Genomic DNA, 9,559 nt, shown 5'->3' on the forward strand with positions numbered 1-9,559 from the left:
TCCTGTTAATTCTAGAATAGAATTTAAAATTCTTCTTCTTACTTATAAGGTTTTGAATAATCAGGTCCCATCTTATCTTAGGGACCTCGTAGTACCATATCACCCCAATAGAGCGCTTCGCTCTCAGACTGCAGGCTTACTTGTAGTTCCTAGGGTTTGTAAGAGTAGAATGGGAGGCAGAGCCTTCAGCTTTCAGGCTCCTCTCCTGTGGAACCAGCTCCCAATTCAGATCAGGGAGACAGACACCCTCTCTACTTTTAAGATTAGGCTTAAAACTTTCCTTTTTGCTAAAGCTTATAGTTAGGGCTGGATCAGGTGACCCTGAACCATCCCTTAGTTATGCTGCTATAGACGTAGACTGCTGGGGGGTTCCCATGATGCACTGTTTCTTTCTCTTTTTGCTCTGTATGCACCACTCTGCATTTAATCATTAGTGATCGATCTCTGCTCCCCTCCACAGCATGTCTTTTTCCTGGTTCTCTCCCTCAGCCCCAACCAGTCCCAGCAGAAGACTGCCCCTCCCTGAGCCTGGTTCTGCTGGAGGTTTCTTCCTGTTAAAAGGGAGTTTTTCCTTCCCACTGTAGCCAAGTGCTTGCTCACAGGGGGTCGTTTTGACCGTTGGGGTTTTACATAATTATTGTATGGCCTTGCCTTACAATATAAAGCGCCTTGGGGCAACTGTTTGTTGTGATTTGGCGCTATATAAAAAAAATTGATTGATTGATTGATTGAAGTAGAGTCAGCACTTGTATATCCAACTCAAAGTCAGCCTGCCTCTATGACCTCACAAAGAGCAGCATGTGAATCTTGCTTCAGCGTGTTGGTGACCCCATATTGATCTCTGGGGGTGTTGTACTTATCAGAAATGAGTTTCTCGTGTCCAGAACGATGGAAATACATATTTGGTTTAGATTTCTATCACATTTAGATCCTAAGATTCACCCGTTTCTAATTTCATGCTCAGAAATTTCACATCCCAAAGGTCAATGACCTCTAGCTGACCCCAGAGGTCAAACTGAGAATGTCTTCACATCTTAAAGCTTCTGTCATCAAGAACCCTGAAAGTTTTATGCTTTCATTCTGTGCACGTGTCAGATTAACAGCTCCACTAACACTTTTTTTTATTGAAGAGCGTCATGTAGCAGAATGAACCTGTTAGTACTTTTATTGTGACGACTTGTTTGTAAACCACACAAACAGAAACCGAGACAAATGACACTTGATTGTGTCGCCAGAGTCACGTTTCAGTTTGAAGTAAAAGCAAAGCAGTAAAATTAAGAACCGTGCACCATTTTTTTCTGAGACACAAACAGAAGTGGAACAACACAGACAGCTGGACTCAACATTAATGTTTCGGTTTTTAATTTGCCCTGTAGATCTATGACCCATTTACACATTAATTTGTACTTAAAATATTTTACCATTTATCAAATAACAACAAAGACTGAAGTGAAATGGTTGAATAAGGTTGTCAAATATTACCAAGGCAACCCTTCAGAGACAAACGTCCAGGTTTTGTTGTCCATATTACAGTTCTCAGGTCAAAGTGTTTTTTATGACACAGCTGACATACTTTTAATAGAACAAGATTCTGATAAATATGAAGCTGTGCGTGTGAGGAAGAATTCAGTCCAGCAAACTGTCTCCGTCTCTGAGGCGTCCCTGTTTACCATTTGGTCCATAAATGTTCTGGCCCATAACTGCATTTATATCAAAAATCTGTAAAATTAACAACAGCTTCTTCTCAACAGTAACCGTTGTTACTATTAAGATGAAATAATTTCAGTTGTTAGTAAGTTTGTTTCTTCAGGAAATGTAACATCAAAGTCGAGTTTAACCAATCAGAACCTTTAAATTGTGGACCCGCCTTTTCACGCCAAAATCTGTTCATTTGAAATAATTGAGGGGAGGCTGTGAACACATGAAAATAAAAATTTTAAAATGGGTTAAAATAATTTCAGGAAACTTTTAATTACATGGTGTCATCTTTATTATTAAAATAAAAATAAACACAAAGCAGAAAAAAGTCTGAACAAAGTTTAATACAACACTAAGGAAGTGACCTCAACTCATTGTTAATCTAAAACTTTATCAAAACTGATTAAAATCAGAAAAAGTAATTAAAAACAAATGTTTTAAAAAAGGCAATTGGATCAAAATCGGAAACTTTATTCAGTAGAAATGTTCCAAATGCAAAACTTCTCACCCTCATGAAAGTGATGGAAAAATTGGTAAATGAAATGTTAATGAATCTTAATAAAATTCAGTGTCTGACTGTCAAAACCCAAAACTAAATGCACCTGATTCCACACACACTGGACCAGAACAGAAACTAAAAAGACATCAAAGATAAATGAAAAAACAAAAAACAGATGCTTAATATCCAACTTGTTGTACTGATTCTAACCCCTGTTAAAATATGTAATTTTGAAGCTGGAAGTCAGAAATCCTGAAGGGAATTACTTTAGCAAAGCATATGATGCACGTGCACACTGACATCTGTGAGATGTCTTGTAAATCACTCCAGAGGTATTAACAGGTTACAGGGTTTTCAGTCTTAGAAGTGTTTATTTCTCACTAGCTTTTACATAATATGAGAAACGTTAGATTTACACAGAAACGCTGCAAAATTAGCAGCTAGCTAATATATATATATATATATATATATATATATTAGGTGGGCTTCATAGATAATTGGCAAAGCTTCTGGGGAAAACCTGGTCTTGTTAGGAGAGATGGCACCCATCCCACTTTGGATGGAGCAGCTCTCATTTCTAGAAATCTGGCCAATTTTCTTAAATCCTCCAAACTGTGACTATACAGGGTTGGGACCAGGAAGCAGAGTTGTAGTCTTACACTCCTCTCTGCAGCTTCTCTCCCCCTGCCATCCCCTCACTACCCCATCCCCGTAGAGATGGTGCCTGCTCCCAGACTACCAATAACCAGCAAAAATCTATTTAAGCATAAAAATTCAAAAAGAAAAAATAATATAGCACCTTCAACTGCACCACAGACTAAAACAGTTAAATGTGGTCTATTAAACATTAGGTCTCTCTCTTCTAAGTCCCTGTTGGTAAATGATATAATAATTGATCAACATATTGATTTATTCTGCCTTACAGAAACCTGGTTACAGCAGGCTGAATATGTTAGTTTAAATGAGTCAACACCCCCGAGTCACACTAACTGTCAGAACGCTCGTAGCACGGGCCGGGGCAGAGGATTAGCAGCAATCTTCCATTCCAGCTTATTAATTAATCAAAAACCCAGACAGAGCTTTAATTCATTTGAAAGCTTGACTCTTAGTCTTGTCCATCCAAATTGGAAGTCCCAAAAAAACAGTTTTATTTGTTATTATCTATCGTCCACCTGGTCGTTACTGTGAGTTTCTCTGTGAATTTTCAGACCTTTTGTCTGACTTAGTGCTTAGCTCAGATAAGATAATTATAGTGGGCGATTTTAACATCCACACAGATGCTGAGAATGACAGCCTCAACACTGCATTTAATCTATTATTAGACTCTATTGGCTTTGCTCAAAAAGTAAATGAGTCCACCCACCACTTTAATCATATCTTAGATCTTGTTCTGACTTATGGTATGGAAATAGAAGACTTAACAGTATTCCCTGAAAACTCCCTGCTGTCTGATCATTTCTTAATAACATTTACATTTACTCTGATGGACTACCCAGCAGTGGGGAATAAGTTTCATTACACTAGAAGTCTTTCAGAAAGCGCTGTAACTAGGTTTAAGGATATGATTCCTTCTTTATGTTCTCTAATGCCATATACTAACACAGTGCAGAGTAGCTACCTAAACTCTGTAAGTGAGATAGAGTATCTCGTCAATAGTTTTACATCCTCATTGAAGACAACTTTGGATGCTGTAGCTCCTCTGAAAAAGAGAGCTTTAAATCAGAAGTGCCTGACTCCGTGGTATAACTCAGAAACTCGTAGCTTAAAGCAGATAACCCGTAAGTTGGAGAGGAAATGGCGTCTCACTAATTTAGAAGATCTTCACTTAGCCTGGAAAAAGAGTCTGTTGCTCTATAAAAAAGCCCTCCGTAAAGCTAGGACATCTTTCTATTCATCACTAATTGAAGAAAATAAGAACCCCAGGTTTCTTTTCAGCACTGTAGCCAGGCTGACAAAGAGTCAGAGCTCTATTGAGCTGAGTATTCCATTAACTTTAACTAGTAATGACTTCATGACTTTCTTTGCTAACAAAATTTTAACTATTAGAGAAAAAATTACTCATAACCATCCCAAAGACGTATCGTTATCTTTGGCTGCTTTCAGTGATGCCGGTATTTGGTTAGACTCTTTCTCTCCGATTGTTCTGAGTTATTTTCATTAGTTACTTCATCCAAACCATCAACATGTTTATTAGACCCCATTCCTACCAAGCTGCTCAAGGAAGCCCTACCATTATTTAATGCTTCGATCTTAAATATGATCAATCTATCTTTGTTAGTTGGCTATGTACCACAGGCTTTTAAGGTGGCAGTAATTAAACCATTACTTAAAAAGCCATCACTTGACCCAGCTATCTTAGCTAATTATAGGCCAATCTCCAACCTTCCTTTTCTCTCAAAAATTCTTGAAAGGGTAGTTGTAAAACAGCTAACTGATCATCTGCAGAGGAATGGTCTATTTGAAGAGTTTCAGTCAGGTTTTAGAATTCATCATAGTACAGAAACAGCATTAGTGAAGGTTACAAATGATCTTCTTATGGACTCGGACAGTGGACTCATCTCTGTGCTTGTTCTGTTAGACCTCAGTGCTGCTTTTGATACTGTTGACCATAAAATTTTATTACAGAGATTAGAGCATGCCATAGGTATTAAAGGCACTGCGCTGCGGTGGTTTGAATCATATTTGTCTAATAGATTACAATTTGTTCATGTACATGGGGAATCTTCTTCACAGACTAGGGTTAATTATGGAGTTCCACAAGGTTCTGTGCTAGGACCAATTTTATTCACTTTATACATGCTTCCCTTAGGTAGTATTATTAGACGGTATTGCTTAAATTTTCATTGTTACGCAGATGATACCCAGCTTTATCTATCCATGAAGCCAGAGGACACACACCAATTAGCTAAACTGCAGGATTGTCTTACAGACATAAAGACATGGATGACCTCTAATTTCCTGCTTTTAAACTCAGATAAAACTGAAGTTATTGTACTTGGCCCCACAAATCTTAGAAACATGGTGTCTAACCAGATCCTTACTCTGGATGGCATTGCCCTGGCCTCTAGTAATACTGTGAGAAATATTGGAGTCATTTTTGATCAGGATATGTCATTCAAAGCGCATATTAAACAAATATGTAGGACTGCTTTTTTGCATTTACGCAATATCTCTAAAATCAGAAAGGTCTTGTCTCAGAGTGATGCTGAAAAACTAATTCATGCATTTATTTCCTCTAGGCTGGACTATTGTAATTCATTATTATCAGGTTGTCCTAAAAGTTCCCTAAAAAGCCTTCAGTTAATTCAAAATGCTGCAGCTAGAGTACTGACGGGGACTAGAAGGAGAGAGCATATCTCACCCATATTGGCCTCTCTTCATTGGCTTCCTGTTAATTCTAGAATAGAATTTAAAATTATTCTTCTTACTTATAAGGTTTTGAATAATCAGGTCCCATCTTATCTTAGGGACCTCGTAGTACCATATCACCCCAATAGAGCGCTTCGCTCTCAGACTGCAGGCTTACTTGTAGTTCCTAGGGTTTGTAAGAGTAGAATGGGAGGCAGAGCCTTCAGCTTTCAGGCTCCTCTCCTGTGGAACCAGCTCCCAATTCAGATCAGGGAGACAGACACCCTCTCTACTTTTGAGATTAGGCTTAAAACTTTCCTTTTTGCTAAAGCTTATAGTTAGGGCTGGATCGGGTGACCCTGAACCATCCCTTAGTTATGCTGCTATAGACGTAGACTGCTGGGGGGTTCCCATGATGCACTGTTTCTTTCTCTTTTTGCTCTGTATGCACCACTCTGCATTTAATCATTAGTGATCGATCTCTGCTCCCCTCCACAGCATGTCTTTTTCCTGGTTCTCTCCCTCAGCCCCAACCAGTCCCAGCAGAAGACTGCCCCTCCCTGAGCCTAGTTCTGCTGGAGGTTTCTTCCTGTTAAAAGGGAGTTTTTCCTTCCCACTGTAGCCAAGTGCTTGCTCACAGGGGGTCGTTTTGACCGTTGGGGTTTTACATAATTATTGTATGGCCTTGCCTTACAATATAAAGCGCCTTGGGGCAACTGTTTGTTGTGATTTGGCGCTATATAAAAAACAAATTGAATTGAATATATATATATATATATATATATATACATTAACTAAAAATAGTTAATGTGATTTTTTTGACCTCTTAAAATTTGTCAAGGTTACCAATCTTTGAACTTGTCCAAGGTCTGTGACTCAAGAATGTTCTCTGTATTTGAAGACTCTGGCAGGAATGACTGGACTTTTGCTGAACACAGACTGACGGATGGAAGGAAAGGCTTCACAATACCCGATGGCCACATTTTGATGGCCTTGAGTAGTAACAAAGCCTACGAGCTCCACTGAGGAAAACAAAATACAAAAGGGAAAAAAATCCAAACAGGGCACTCACCCACTTGTAGAATGATTTCCAAGTTCAAATATGTCAAGTCCACACCATCAAAGATGTCTAGTGTGATTTATATGCAATCACCAGCTGAAGAATAATTTCCCATGCCAGCTCCATCATCAGCTCCTCACAAAGTTCTGTCACAATTCTGGCATGTTAGATAGAAAGTCCATTATCTCCTGAAAATAACGTATTCCGACTTCTTTCCAATGTCAGAAATATATCTGAATGTTCAGACAGCCTGTATAAACAGCATACGTGGAGACATTCCACGTGCACGTTCACAGCAGCAGTAAAATGGTATGCAAACAGCAGCGTCAGCACGTTAGGATCCAAAATCCGACAGACGCTGAAAATGTTAAGTTTCGGGATGAAGTGTGTCGCTTCCTGTCTGTACATCCTCTGTATATAAGCCACCACTTTCAAATAAAATCTCAGAAGCTTTCTTATTGAACGTAACAGCATTCATTTCGCTCTGTCAGCCATCGGGATGTTTCTGCTTTTCCTAAAATGTTCGTAACACGTTGAGACATGCTGAGTAAGATGTTTTCTGGAAATGCTCCCGCTGACTCACAAAGTGAAAGGAATAATAGTGCAACGCAGTGATATCGCAGGATTTGACCACTTATGGGGACAGCCGCTCCTGTTGTGCAACATATACACAGCATAACTTCACATGAAAAAATGGTGTACTGTTTTGTTTTGGCTACAATCACCAAAGCAGCTGTAAAAAGTGTTTTTTTTTTTTTTTTTAGGTTCCCAGCATTGAAGGGAAGATGAGGCAAATGGGAGACGTTGTGTCGGTAAGGTTTAGCCTACACAGCTAACCAGAGCAGTTACATTCTCTCACCTGCAAAACCGCCCCGACATGTTTGTGCTCCGGGTCATAAACAAACACATTTCCACTTTCCCACTGCATCGTCACTTTCTTTGCATTTTTACTTTGTGTGTAATTTGCCCAACAACTCAAGAAAATGCAGTGCTTTTTCCCCAGAAGTAGAGAAATTACATCATATGTGCCATATTTTACCCCTTTTGTGCCCGCCCTCAAATGAGACTACGCTGCACAATTAGCAATAAAATACATCAGCTACCAGTAATTATTACCACATGTGCACAAACTAACTTACAATTATGTGTTGCTAACTGGGACGTTAAATAATGTGACATGTCCTTGTCAGCGACATGACACCTCCTTACCGGGCAAAATATTGACTTAGTGTCCAGATGTTAATGCATTTTCAATGATACATGACTGAACACTCGGAAAAACACGCTAAAATGCCGTTATGACCTGACTATCGAGCCAGTAAAATTAACATTAAATTATATAAGTATCACACTTACTCTGACACCCACACATCCCTAAATATTCGTGTTGAAAGTTTCATAGATCTGATCTGTTCCAGCTGCGATGCTGAGCTGCAACATCCTGTTGCTGCTGTGTTCAGCGCAGCATGGCTCATCAAACCATTACATTTGCACAATTATCCTTTATTGACCGCGTTTCATTCATGAAGTTAGTGGTGTGGGGGCCCATCTCTGTGTGAGGCTGTGACTGTGAGCAGTACAGTAATTATAATCCATGAGCAGCGGCTCGGTTATTTAGGGTGCTGTATTTGGTCTGTATCTCAAGAATGTTCCCTTTGAATGTGAAGACCCTGCCAGTAATAGGACTGGACTTGTGCTGAGGACAGACAGACGGACGCAAAGCCTTCACAATACCCGATGGCCAAATTTGATGGCTTCAGGTAATAAAATAAAAAATATTGATGTGGTAAATGAACAACCTCTATCCACTTCATTTCTAAATGTCACAATAATTTAACCCTCTGGTGTCCTGGGTATAATTGGGCATTTTTGACTACTTTTGGTCTTACCTTCATAATTTACCTTTAAAAAAAGTTTACCATTCCTTGTTTGGCGTCATTTTTTTTTTCAGCAACACCTCATCTATGTGACTTTACAGTTTTTCTTTCATTCTGACATACTGTATTAAAACAGTAAACCTAAATTCACCCCAAAATCTATAATCCAAATAGGATTTTTTTTTTTACTGTAAAAATCACAAACATGTTTAACAAATCATTTTTATAACTTAGAATGCAAATATAAATTGTAAATTTCAAAACCATATGTAAAAATGTAGCATAAACAAAGTAAACATATGTAAAAATGTAGCATAAACAAAGTTATATACTATCCACACAGGCATTTTTTGTAACTATTTACATGCAATAAGATGCCACACAAATTCCATTTGTGCCACTCAGAAAAACAATTCCTGGCCAATGCACATCAGAAGCCCCAAATATTATTCCACCTCGATATCCATTTGTATTTTTCCCTAATTCCTTGTTTTTGCAGTATTTTTTTATTGGTGTTGGTACAGACTGTCCCGACTGTGCTAGTGGCAAAAATAAAAATAATTTAAAAAACAATATAAAAAGGTCTTTTGGATTTTTTGGGGGATTCCTGTGTTCTTGCTTACTGCTGGGGCAGTGTGTGTCTGCATCCTGCTGTGTTCCAGGAGTCAGTGCTGGAACGAAGCACTGCAGCGCGTACCACCAGAGAACTGGATAAGCCGGAAAGAGAAGTGCTCAGTCCGATGGTCTGATCCACTATACAGAACTGTGCGCACATCATGGATGCACCTGCTCTAGTGTTCGTCCAGACCAGAACAATAAAGTCCACTTAATCATCAGAATGATCACGTGCTGTGTTTCGTCTTCATCCAGTTAAAAAATAAATACATTTGAAGCACTGGTCCAAGATGCCTCATTATTTTGACACACAAAAAACAAAACAAAAACAAACTACAACATCACACACGCTAAAACACTCCACCACACACTAAAAACACGCTCCAAGCACAGCAAATATCGCACGTTTCAAACACCAAAACTCTCTGATTGCCGTCTGATTTTCGCTCCGCACAAAGCCAC

The sequence above is a fragment of the Thalassophryne amazonica genome, unplaced genomic scaffold, assembly GCF_902500255.1.
Source record: "Thalassophryne amazonica unplaced genomic scaffold, fThaAma1.1, whole genome shotgun sequence".
NCBI lineage: Eukaryota > Metazoa > Chordata > Actinopteri > Batrachoidiformes > Batrachoididae > Thalassophryne > Thalassophryne amazonica.